General features: G+C 48.9%; 1 protein-coding gene across 11 annotated transcripts in view; it reads right to left on the bottom strand.

Annotated features, from left to right (window-relative positions):
• Positions 1-9,754, bottom strand: part of ELAVL2 (ELAV like RNA binding protein 2) — a 94,824-nt gene extending 85,070 nt beyond the window's left edge. For 8 of the 11 annotated variants that reach the window (XM_065662797.1, XM_065662801.1, XM_065662804.1 and 5 more), the window contains exon 1: positions 7,072-7,268. The gene's annotated coding sequence lies outside the window, so the exon portion shown is untranslated. Of the gene's footprint in view, positions 1-7,071; positions 7,269-8,984; positions 9,132-9,736 lie in introns of those variants that run through there. The other 3 variants (XM_065662800.1, XM_065662798.1, XM_065662808.1) reach the window with 3 other exon arrangements.
• Between the last annotated feature and the right edge of the window lie 3,477 nt (positions 9,755-13,231).

Here is a 13,231-nt window from a genome sequence, read left to right as displayed (position 1 = left end):
AAGCATAACTACATTTAATTTTCTTTCAGTTTGCTCAACGGTGACAGAAAAAAAATAAATCAGCTACTCAGTTGGGTTAATGAGGCTGTAATTCTCATTTTGCCTACCAGCATCTTAACCATGGATGCAGTCCAAGGCAAGTGCTATTACTATGCCAAGTTTCACAGTTTAGCTATCTGAATGCAAAAGCAGTTTCTAAAGTCTTCCTCACTTTATGCAGCTCACTTTGTCAGCAGTTTTCTAGACCTCTTAAGAATAGGTGCTCTGGCCAGATTAGCAATAGCAGTTTTAGGTCAGGAACTCAATTTTGGGTTACAGCTCAAGGTGTAAACACATGAAAATGAATAAAGTTAAACCCATTAATAAACATTTCTTCCTTCTGCATGCATGCAGTACATGCATAGTTTGTTACAAGAAGCATATGGTGTTTCAGTTACAACTTCAGTTGTCCCTCTTTTGGAAAGAAAAAGCAGCTTCTAGTGCATATTTGGGTAGAAAAGAGCCACAACAGGAAGTCTGATGTCTGATGAGATTTCTAAGCATGCTACTAGAGATAAAAATAATATCCTTAATTACAATTATAATCAGATAGGATATTAAGATTTAATTTTAAAATATTTAAAAGCATTTCTTAAATCAACTGAGATATGCAGGCAGTAATAGTCTCCCCTGCATTTGCTGGTTCAAGACTGGAGATGAACAGTAGATACAGAAAAAGTAAATAAATCCAAAGACCTTGCATTGTATTTAAACTGGGTTGATGCATATGAAATTTAATGTTAATGGTTTAATAAAAACAGATTACAGCATTAGTTTTCTGGCATTTTAGGAGGATAAACAAAATGGAGGGACCAACACACGGGCTCCATTAAAAAATTAGAATGGGAACACAGGGAAGACATGTACACCACCAGTATTCTTGTGATCCTTAACTGATTTTATCTACATTAAGGTGTATTAACAGTAAGCCACCCATGTCATTACATAGAAACAAAACCCTGCAGCCCCCTGCACACAAAGATTGACTGTTCAGATCTCAGTACACAGAGAAACACATCTCCAGATTCAAGACTCTTAAAACCACACATTTTTCTCCCATAAAACCCAGTCTGGATACCAGTAATGCTTGGAACATACCCACTATTCCCCTGAAAATTAAAGTCTAAGGCAGCATAAAGGGACTTTGACTCCATGTCATGTAGGTAGAGTCTGAGTATCTGCAAAACCCACTGGAACCACTACCTTTTCAATTCAGCTAGGTAGAAACAACAAAGTATACTCCTGTCTTCTGTCCCACCTCTTTCCCTATTTCACTCCAGGTAATACAGAAGAAATCTTCAGCTAATCAATGTAAGAAACAACAAGCAACTAAAGAAAAGCCACAGAGCAGCTGACCCCAAGTACACTTTCTGACCATGATTCTACTTTTGGGGGAGTGAGTGAGGGGGTGGGAATAAGAACAGTATTGAAAAATATTATCAACAGAACAAGAGGGATGCTACTCGTCAAGAAGTTGGATTTACATTACTTTTCCTTTTCCATAGCTGGTTCTCCTCCTCCCAACCTTTTTAAAGGGACTAAGGCAATTGTCTACAAATATTTTAATTTCAAAAAAATTAACTCCATTCATTCTGCAAAACAAATTCTACTAATTTCATTTTTGTCATTAAGATTTAAAGCGTAGAAGATCAGTATTCCAGCAACAATGCAATTGCAGTTCCATTCCATAAAACCACAAAGGTTAATCAGTTAAATCTCAGTAAGTACTTGGCTAAACACACTTGCCCTGAGAAGTCTAAAAGCAAATGCAGCTAGCGCAGACCTACAGAAAAGCATCAGTACATCATAGTGATTATTCCAGGACACCTTGAACAGCTTTTCCTAACTCTGTGTAGAGTGTTTTACAAAGCATTTGAATGTTTAAGTTTGCCCTATTTTACCAGTACTCAGGTATGAAGCATTCAAGAAACTACACATACTGTACATTCTAGCAAATCAGTAACTGGCCATTGTGCAACACTTCCTAAATCAACCCCACACTCAGCTGAAGACCAGAGTGTCTCTGGAGTCCTTAAGACCATCCTAAAATGTCCTGAGCACTTCAGTATTTTCAAGCTTCTGAGCTATTAGGTCAACCATTGCAGGTTTACTGGGATACACCTGGAGTTTTTTTCTGAACATAGCAAACCAAAATATTCATTCTTTGAGCATCTTACAGCCTCATCTAGTCTAAGCATCTCTCTGTACAGCTGCTGATCAGAAGCAGCACCATTTAGTCACCAGAACTACAGGACAACATGAAGGAATGGAGAATCAGTATCAGAAATGTTTTATGAAGTGAAGCCTCAGACCACCTATAATGATTCTCATTTTGATCCTAGGCTGGTACACTCACAAGAGTTAAGCATTGCGAAGACATTTAAACACCTAACACTCATCCTGACTTTCTATTGTGAAACTGTAGCTTTTTCCAAACCTGCATTATGTCCAGTCTTATTACGACTATCAAAACAAATGAAAATCCCTGTTGTGCAAGTATTGGAGTACCACAAGGAACAATGGCTCAAACGGAATAGAACACAGTGTGACACTAGTTTAAGCTCCATCTGGAAAGCTCCAGCTTGCTCCCAATTTGCATATTTTAAATGTATGCAAGTAATGCCTTCCCATTGCAATTTCTGTCATTATATAATTACTACTCCTAAAACTCCAGATATTTTGCCAGTGAAGTCAGATTTCAATTGTGAGCTATTTCAAAAACTTGATGTGGGTTTAGAATTTTTAAACAAGTTTCTGAGAAAGCATGCTTAAGCTGTTTGTAATTATTTCATTTAAAGCTGAAAAACTTCACTCCCTACAAAAACTCTGACTACTAAAGCTGAGTGTTTCACTGAGGTCATCTTTCCAAGGTGTGTTTTCTGCAGAGCTGTATGCCAAGAAGTCTGTGTGAAAGAGCAAGCACTTCCAAACACAAGGAAGATGAACAATTAGCTGTTCTAACCACAGCTGCTAACAAATTCAGTATGATATTTACTTGCTCAGCAGCAAAACAGTAGATGCTTCGAGGCCCTACAAATCAACAGCAATGCCTACTGGGCAAAAGCAGCTTGCCTGTCATTGGCAGCTTCCCCAAGCATCAGTGGGAATCAGTCAGGGAGCCTCTCGCCATGTTTCTTTGCCACCATAAATTCACGATGACTTATTAATTCAACAAGGATTAGGCAACAAAGCATCTTGATCTGGCCCACTGGTTGTAGCGGCTAAAAGCTACAGATTCAGTTATACCAGCTTCCCTAGAATTAATCCTTCTGAGCAAGTCAAATTAAGTAGATTTACACAGGCAACAGATCAAAACGTGTAGTGGCTTCCTTCAGAATTGGAACTATAGATGACAACCCAAAACATTCCCCAGATAATCCTGCTGGATAGTACTGCAATTTTTCAATTGATTTGGGGGCTGTCAGTCAGGAAAAGAAAGCTCTCTGCACAAAGGCAACATTCTCTTACTTTTAGTCTTAGCCACAGCTGGTAATATGCACTGCCCTCTTTAGACCTATTAGGAAAGCATTACAGCAAAAGCAAAGACAGCTTTAAAGCAAGACTGAAATGTATATTCGTCACAAACTGAGTTTATCTATTAGGTAACAACCTGTTTTATCATTATGAACATCAGTGGCAATAAATACAATCAAAAGCCATTACATAGTAAGACCAACTTTTACCTATAAAAGCAGCATTTTAACATCACTTTTACTCAGAAAACGCTTGTGCGTGCATCCTTGTACTATTTTTACCTGCAAAGTCCACCTCTGCAGTGGCACTGACTTATTTTAAGAAGCACAGGAAAGCTAAAGTATTCCTTGGGCTTTTGGAAGACTAGATCACGTGTCATCTATTTTTTACTCAGTCCCCAAATACAGCAAGCTTAGCTTCGTCCCCCCAAAATTCTAGCTTAACATTACAGCAGCTTTAGTAGACTTCAGCCTGGGCTAACACTGTAGCTTGACTATTGCCATCCACAAACCTGGTAAATAATCTGAAAGCCTTTTTGCCTTTTTCCAAGCAGATACTGCAGATCTAGCAGCTGTTTAAAACAATTTCAAATCCCTACACATGGATTACCTAACCCAATCTGAAGTGTGGTAGGGTCACAATTTTTGAAGAGACAATAAATCAACCAGTAACAACAAAACCCACCCTCAAAAGGATCCGCTCCCTCACTGAAAAACAGCATTTAAAACAAATCCAGAGAGAAGAATCAAAATTGATGTTTGCATTAGTATGGGAAAGCCACAATAAATTTACACACAAAATATTGCACTAGTATGATTTAAGCAAATAACAGAAAGGGATTTATGTAAATGTGAACATATTGAAGAGGTATCCATTTCAAAGCCTAAAGCAGTTAAAATCTCTATAGAGAAGATCAACCAATCCACCAGATAAAAAACATACAAAATTAAGACAGCTATTGCTGAGCAGAAATAATGAGTTTAGGTACACCCATAAGACATTCAGAAGGAGCACTGAAGATGTGCTTTGTCAGATTTCTTACACGTGATAAAAATCCTTAGCAGTTTCAAGGTCACTTGTACATATCTGTAGTTGCAATGCTCTCAATAGATCACAGCAGAAATTTCAAGTATCTGCACTTCCCTCTGATTAAGTAATATCCCAATTTAAGCTGTATACAGAATCACAATTCTGTAGTTGCAAACAAATCAATTAATGCATAATAGCTATAAAACAGTGGCCTGTGTTCAGCTGCAAGTTTTTTTTTCTCCTTCCCAGTAGTAGCTGGTGCAGTGCTGAGTTTTGCCTTTAGTCCAAGAAAAAAGCTGATAACACAAAGATGGTTCAGTTGCTGCTCAGTAACACTTACCCCAGTCAAAGACTTTTCAGTCTCATGCTCTGACAGTGAGGAGGGGCATGGAAAGCCAGGAGGAAGCAGAGACAGGATACTTGACCCAAACTAGCCTGAGGGGTATTCCACACCACAGCACATCATGCCCAGTATATAAACTGGGCTGGGGGGAAGGGGGGGAGTTACCTGGAAGGATAAATCACTGCTCTGGTTAGGCTCGGTATCAGCCGGCAGGTGGTGAGCAATTGTATTGTGCATCACTGGTGTTTGAAAGCTCTCCAGTTTTATACTCTCTCCCCTTGTTACTTCCCTTATTACTGTTATTAGTAGTAGTTTAATGTTACACTTTAATTACTGAACTTTATTATCTCAACCCATGGGGTTTACATTCTTTTGATTCTCCTCCTCATCCCACCTGAGTGAAAGGAAAAGGGTGGTAAGCAAACGGCTGCATGGTGCTGAGTTACTGGCTGGAGTTAAACCACAACAAACAGATTCAGAGTCCTCTCAAAGCTATCATCCCCAATAGGTTCCAGAAGAGCCAGGGAAAAGAAGGAGGTACTGAATATAACCTCAAGATTTACAATCCACAGGATTAACAGGAAAAATGTAAAATCAGAGGTCTAACAAATACCCCGGTGCCCATTTTCTAAACAGAACGGGTTCCCACTCAGTATTTTCTGGGCTCTCTCAGTTTAATTTAAAACTGGACTCCAATGCAGAGACAAATAAAGTCAAATGGCATGTTTTCATTTGTTTTTTTTTTTTTTTTGTGAGTTGTTTGGGGTTTTTTTTTAAAGCACAGAGCAGGGAACTCTTTACCTTTCATGAAAATACAGGTTATAGAATTCTCAAGTCAGGCACTGATACTTTATCAAATATCAGTTGTAAGAAAACCAGACACTGAAGCCCTATTTATAAACCACATTACCAAAGTGGTCTTCAAAACTCCATAAATGTAGCAATGCAATTTAGTCTTACAAACTTCAATCAACTACAGTAAGACGACCTTATTTGTTTGGCATTTTTTATGGGGTTTTTTGTTCTAGCCTTGAGTTTTCCCCAATATCAGTTTTAATGTTCTAACAAGTCACACCTGTATTTAATTGGCTGAGCGCGGGGGATTAGGCCTGTGATAGGGATACTGAGCCATCTCACTGCTCCAGCTAGCTATCTTCGGATCAGTGCTACGAAGATGAAACAAAGCCACCTCACTCCCCATGCTAGCAAAGCAAGAACGAGAAGACTTCATTTTTCCCGGGGCAGGTCAAACTGAAAAGGCAGGCAATGCACCTAACCAAGGGAAAGCCCTCTGCAAAGAGTAGAAGTGACGGGGGTGATGCCTCAGTCTGACCCAGGGACGCCTCTTAACCAAAAAGCAAACCCCTCCAAAAGGGATGAAATACACGACCAACGAGCCATGCACGCCGCTGAGCCCAGGCATCTCCGCATCTGCCCCCGGCCCCCGCGGCTGGACGGGACCTGGGCTCGCTCCACCGGAAGAAGGGCTGCCCCGGCCGCGCTCCCCGGAGCCCCGGCCATACCCCGCCGGACGGCTCTGCACCCTCCCCGCCTCCCGCCGCCGCACAGGTGCGCCGGAGCTGCGGCTGCAACACCCCCTCGCAGCCCCGCTGCAGTAAGCGGCAGCCTCCGCCCGCTCCTAGCCGCTGCCCCGGGCCCCACCAGACGGGACGGCGCAGGCAGACGGCGGCAAATGCACTATTGTGGACACGGAGAGCCCAGTCAGCGCAAGGTCAGACCTGAACAAGGCGTGAGAGGCGCGGCGTGCGCCGAGAACGCGAGCTGCGCTCAAGTGGCAGGGCCGCGCTAGAGAAATAGGTGGGGGAGAAATTCCTTCAGAGGAATGTTGCAGACAAAACAAAGCGCTTATAAATGTTTTGTCGGGAGAAGAGATGCAATTAGCCCTATAGGAGAAACGGGGGATGAAGCGTTCAGAAAATCTGAGGGCGAAACAAAAAAGGGATGAAGCCCATCCAGCAGGAGAAAGAAGAAAGACCCGTTCGCTAAAATTAAACATTTAACAGCCAACCAAAAAAAAACAAACCGAAACAGTTGGTACTGGAAGCCTACTTGATGGACCTCCGCCCTTTTGCCGGCACCGCACCTACAGCTCCCCACGAACGCCCGCGCCCTTCCCAGCCCTTCGCCCTCCCAGACCCGAAACCGGCGCTGCCCATGAGTACTACCGCTGGGGACTGCTCCTGCAGAAAGTCCCACGGAGCGCGACTGCCGTCCGAAGGAGTCTGGGGTTGAAAAGGGAAGGAGTACTGCTGCGCCGAGGGTGGCTGCGCAGTACCCTACGGCCGCTTCACCGCTAGCGCCAGTGACAGCGGTGAGACCAGCCCAACACACACTGACTGCCCTGTCGCAAGTAGCGGGCGTGGGGCGGCGGCGGGCTATAAAGGGCCCCACAGCCCGCCCCCGCGCCCAGCGCCTGAGTGACGCCGCCGGCGGCCACTCAATAAGCCCCGTGCACGCCCCCCCCCCCCGGCCCGGCGGGGCCCCACTCCCGCCGCGGCGGAACGGCCGGACGGGCCTCGCCCCGCCCCGCCCCGCCGCCCGGCACCTGCGAACGGCAGGCGCGGGGCGACATCAGCCGCGGGCTGCGCTCGGCAGCACTGGCGGGAACGCGCCTTCCCGCTCCCGCCAGTGTTCAGGCGCCGGGTCCCCGGAGGGGTGAGCAGTGGGGCCCCCATGGTTGTTCGCCTCCCCCCCGATGGTCCTGCGCTGCCTCGTTTTCCAAAGGTCCGGACGCACCCCCGAGCCGCCCGTCCGAGAGCGCCCCGCACCCCTTTGCGGGCAGCCGTGCTGGCCGAGAGCAGCACCAGCTGCGGCGACAGCACTGTCCCGTTCCCCGCCGGCTTGTGCCGGTGTGGGGACACCCTCCACCCCGGGAAAGCAAGGCTGCGAGCGCCGCGGCTGACCCCCGAGGCTCCTTTCTTTCGGGCGCGCCAATTGCTCGTCCCCAGCAAGTGCCCGAGGGATGTCACTGGGGAGAGAGAGTCCCGTTCTCGGGGCGCTCACGGCTTGGTGTGTAGTGCCCTTCTGCCGCTGCAACGCGCTGGGAGTAGTCAAAATTAAACGTCTCGTCACCGGCATCAGCACCGGTCCTTGGAAACGAGCTGACGGAACACGTCCGACTGCCAGTCTGCCCCGTGTACAGCTCTCACATTATTTTCATGCGTGAAATAGGTGGGTACGGGACAACGTGCTGGGCATAAATTAAGCAACAATGGCAGTGCTCGGGGCCGGTCCCTGCCGAGAGCACACGCTGCAGCGCCGACGTTTACCACCGCCGAGGGAATAGAGGGCGAGAAAAAGGAGACGCGCCCGAGGACGGGACGCCCTGTCCGTGCCTCCGCCCGGAGTCCCGCCCGGGTGCCCGCGGCCGCTGCCGGATGCAAACTTTCCCGCGCACACCGGGGACCGTCCCCTGCCGCCCCGGTAGGACCACGGACAGAGATTGGTGCCGCTGCCGCACGAACTCCGGCCGTGCCCCGCCGCGCTGCACAGCGCAGCACCCCGAACAAAGGCACACGCTCCCCAACCCCCCACAGCGGGTAAATCAAAGCCACTACAAGACAGGTCCCACCCGGCGGCAATAACTTGTTCTAGGGCGAGCTCCTCGCCCTCCGCACCCGGTGACAGCACGCGCCACCGCCCCGGCCCCGGCGGAAGCGCGGAGTGCCGCTCGGATAATGCAATTAGGCGCGGGGGGGAGGCTTATCCCGGCTGATCCGCAAACGCCGGCTGATCTCCTCAAGGCGATACACCGCCCTTCGCCCGCCCCGCCCCTCGGGGGGCTCCCGCACCAGGACGGGCGCAGCGGCCCCGGAGCTCCGCGGCGGGGCCGGGCCTGGGGTTAGCTGAGGGAAAACGGACGCGCACCTCTGTGCGTGGGGTCCCTGTACCCACGCCGCAAATGCTGCCAGGCGTTCACCCCGCGGCGCGGCGGACACCAGGCTCCTCACTCAGCGCGTCGGCACGAAGGGTGCTAATGAGGAGCGAACACCGGCCATCTACTCGGCATGCACCTCGGACTTTCGCGCGGACCCTGCCGCACACGCACAAGCACGGGAAGAACCGAGTCACAACTTACCTTCCTCTCCTCGGCTTAAATAAAAAAAAGTAACGGTGCAGTTTTCCTGATAAACAGGGCTAAGAGGCGGGTGGACAGCTCTCTCAAGGCAACGCGCGAGAGCTAAACTGGGGACAGTTCTAAAAGGAAGAGTAAAAAAACCAAAAACAACAACAAAAAAAATCCTTTCCCCCCTCCCCCAACAGTCCAATGCAGGGGAAAAAAAAATCAAAAGAAAAAAATGTATTTAAAATTAAAAAAAAAACCCAAAACACAAAAAACCGCGGGAGGACCCAGAGAGAGAGAGAGAGGGTGACAGGACTGCCCTGCTCTCGCAACCCAGCCGAACAAAAAGAGAGGAGGGAGGGAGAAAGCCTGGAACAAAGAGAAGAGGGATGAAGGCGATTTTAAAGACCGTCTCTCTCTCCCTCTCTCTCTCGCTCGCTCCCTGCTCGCCGATCCCTTCCTAGCGGCTCGCCGCTGGAGTCAGATGCTGCATGGCGGGGAGCGCGCGAGGCCGCGGGGGGGGAGGACGCGCTGTGGAGGAGCGGTGCCGCGCCGCGCCGCGCCGCGCCGGGAGGCGGACCGCCCCGCGGATTTATAGCAGCCCCGCCGCCCGGCCGCCTGCTTGCCGCCGCGCCGGGGTGCGCGCGTCTGCGTACAGCACGCGGCCGCGGCCCCGGGCTGCGCGGGGAGGGGGGTGTGTCCGCGGGTGGCTACGCACCCCCCACGCAAGCACTCCCCCGCCCGCCGGCCGTCCGCCCCGCGCCTACCCCGGCGACACGCGCGGCAGCGGCTCCGCACGCTGGCGCAACGCAAGCTGCTGGCGGCGCCGCGCGCCCCCATTGGCCCGGCTGCCGCCCGCCCGCCCCGCCCACGGCGAGGGAACGGTGGCTCATTGGCCGGGCGAGCCGCCACTCTGGCAAGGCCCCATGGCGCCGCGCTTCAGGATGCGTTGCGGCGCGCCGGGCCGCCCCCACGGGTGGGCCCCGGTGTGTCGCTGGGAGGGGGGGCTGTCCGGCGGGCGGGCCTTGGCCGCGGCGGCGTTTGTCGGCACGGAACGGCCCGGCGCGGTGCCGCGCGCGTATCTGGTTGCTCCCCGCGGGACGCTGCTCCGGCGGCGGCGGCAGCTGCGCGGGGCGGTGGCGGGTGTCGTGCCGGGCGGCCACGTGGGAGCGGGGCGGTGCGCGGCGGGCCGGGCGTCCACGGCTCCGCGCGGGGAGCGCGTCCCGCTCCGCTGCTGCCTTTCGTCTGAGTTCTGATCCCCGCGCCCGCCGCTGCGGCGTGCCGGCGGGGCGCGCGCGAAGCTCGCATGGCTGCCCGGGGACGGGTCCCGGGATTCGCCCTTGTGGGGGTGGGCGGGGTAGTGAGTGGAGCTTCTTGGGACGCACGTGCTGGGTGGAAAGAAGGAAGGGAGGAAGGAAAAGAAGGGAAGGAGAGGGTAAAGAAGAAAGGAGAAGAAAAAGAGCTGTTACTCATTACGCAATCACTTCTATGGCTTGCTCAGATAAGTTTGCAGAGAAAAAAGTTCTGTTGTATCGGAGAAAAAATTCTCCATGGTACTTAGAGACAAGCCTTTAATTCCTTATAATGCTTGACCTTCACTCTGCTTGATCATTATTTCTCTCCAGAATCCAAAGTGCTTTCTAGACATGGCTTTTTTCTTGTGTCTTTCCTAACACGGAAGATACAAGCATGTATTGTGAGTTTCCAAGAGGAAAGTGCTTACACCGTGCGGAAAGGCAGTTTATTCAGGCAATTCTGGCACAAGGTGCAAAAACAGAGGCATGAGATAGAGACATGAAGTGGTGTTTCTCGAGAGTGACCTTGCATTTTTATAAATTATTAATACCATGAAAGAGAAAACATGCTTGCTTGTGTATTGTCTTTTTTGCACAATTTCCCTATCGTACCACTGTGACAATAACTGAGTGTTATACTGGGCCTGATTTCACATTTTTTATTATATTTTTATTTTAATTAGTTACATACTGAATGTGTCTGATGTTTTTCTAGAACACATAGTCTTTAGCTGATTGTTTACAATCTATCACAGAGTTTTGAATCAGTAGCACTCCGAAAAAGGGAGTAACTCTGTGGTGGAACAAGTGCCAAACTGTCGGCTCTAGGGACTGAATAAAGAACAGGGTGGGTGGCTACACCCTCAGAGCTGCTTATACACAAGTACTAAATGAAGAGCTGTCTATGAACACAGTGTGGAAATGTGCTTTCAGCACTGTCTGCTGGTATTCAAGAAGGTCCTCTGAGTTTGCACTATTGTTCAGCTTGTGTCTGATCCTCGTGCTTTTTTAATTATGGCAACTTTTACCCTTTGATACAACAAAACTGCTTTTGAAAGTTTCCTAATGATACCACAATTAGCAATGAACTTGCTTGTGTTCTTCATGCTGTGAGTCAATATGTCAACAAGACTTTTATGCACCTTAAAAAAAAAAAAAAAGGAATTGCTTGTTTTATTTTTTCTGGGTTAGAGCAAAGAACGAGTATAAAACATCCATAAAACCTTTGTACCATGTCACCGTCTTTGGAATTCCTAGATTTAATTGCTGGTTACTTTCTTGTCTTGTCCAGTCTGTGCTGAATGTGTTTAAGCAAACAACAGTGTTCCTTAACAGAAATCAGTGATGTATGAGAAGAGAAAAAAAAAAAAAAAGGAGAAAAATTAAATGCTCACTGAAATCTGTAAGCAGTTCAGTGCATTGACACTCTCACATGTCCTGTCCCCCCCCGAAAAAAAAGCAAAACAAACCAACCAAACAAACAAACAAAAAAAAAAACCCCACCAAAACCCCCCAAAAAACTACACAGCTGCTTTTAGACCTAAAGAAACTTGGCTTAAAGGAAGCCAAAATGTATGCCGTTATAAACCTGAAGTTTGTCTGACCATTCAGGAAATTAAAGGACTCTGTTCTCAGCAGCTTCCCTGTCAGATCTGATACTCAGGATTCCAATTTCATCTCCTTCTCTGCTCCCCCACCAAAGATAAAATTCTCTAGCTGTAATTAGTAGCCAGGTCTTAGCAACAAAGCCAAACTTTATGCATTTTCTTATGAGGCTTATTATCTCTACCAGTAATACCCTCACAGCTGTCATGTTTGTCAATACACGGTGCTAAAGTGAAATTAGGCAGAAAATAGCTGTTTAAATGAATTGTCTTGTCATCAGCCCTTCTCATCTCTGGTGCGTTTTCAAAGGCCCTTGATGCCAGCAATGGAGATCGAAAGCTCACTTCTTCCCTCTACCAAGAAAAGCACAGTTTTTCTGTGAAGTTCCCCTTTGCTTAGGTCATATGTCTGGAACAAAGTCTGTACGATTAGCGATAGCTGGCTGTCTGGACATCGCCTTAAGCTAAAACGTGTATGGCTTATTAAATAGTGGTTGGACATGGGAAAGCTATCGGAGGAGGGAACTGTGGGCTTTCTGAACTTTTTGACCAGGACCTGGAGGTCAGGGAACGACAGTGAAAGATTGCAACATGCTGCCAGAAAGACATTTAACAACTAGGATGGAGGGGGGGGAGGTGATGTGTGTGAAAACGAAGCGTATGAAGAAAGCAGAAGTAGAAACAATCAAGCAAATCGCCGCTCCGCCGGAGGCGTGGGCTAGTAGCTAACCTGCCTCAGCACCATGGACAGCGACGCTCCTGCCCCCGACGGCGCGGTCCACCCGGGCCCACTCCGGCCCGGCCCGGCCCCTCCCGCGGCTGCCGGCGGCGCGTCCCAGCGGCGAGGCCGGGGCTCAGAGCCGTGGATGGCCCCTGGCCAGCTGGCTGTGGGCACTGCGGCGACCTAGAGTATCTCGAGAAATAGCAATTCTCTCCTTCCCTCCCCCCGGGGAAAAAAACTGGTAAGGAATGTTATGTCGCGGTGGGCTTGGCTCTCTCGAAGGTACTTCAGGCAAATGGCTCCTGCCTACTGGTGCTCATATAGGATACTGTTCTCACACAGGTATGTGTGTGCACAAGTGTGTGTGTGTGTCTGTGTTACTGTCCTCCAGGGGACTCCAGGGGTTATCTTTACAGTGCAAGCTTATGCTTGTTCCCCTTACTTCAATAAATAAAAACAGTAACAGGCATGAAGGCTTCATATCAAGTCATATCAAGACAGACACTTCTGGTACATAACATACTTGCATGGACTCTGTACTTCACTGAGTGTGGTTGTTTTACCTCCTTCTCCAAGCCTCTCTGCTGTCACAAGATAGATATTGTATAAAACTACAGTAGCATGAGCATTGCAACTGAGGCT

The sequence above is a fragment of the Lathamus discolor genome, chromosome Z (assembly GCF_037157495.1).
Source record: "Lathamus discolor isolate bLatDis1 chromosome Z, bLatDis1.hap1, whole genome shotgun sequence".
In the NCBI taxonomy this organism is placed as follows: domain Eukaryota; kingdom Metazoa; phylum Chordata; class Aves; order Psittaciformes; family Psittacidae; genus Lathamus; species Lathamus discolor.
Note: the sequence above shows the minus strand (reverse complement) of the source record. Positions and strands in the feature narration are given on the sequence as shown.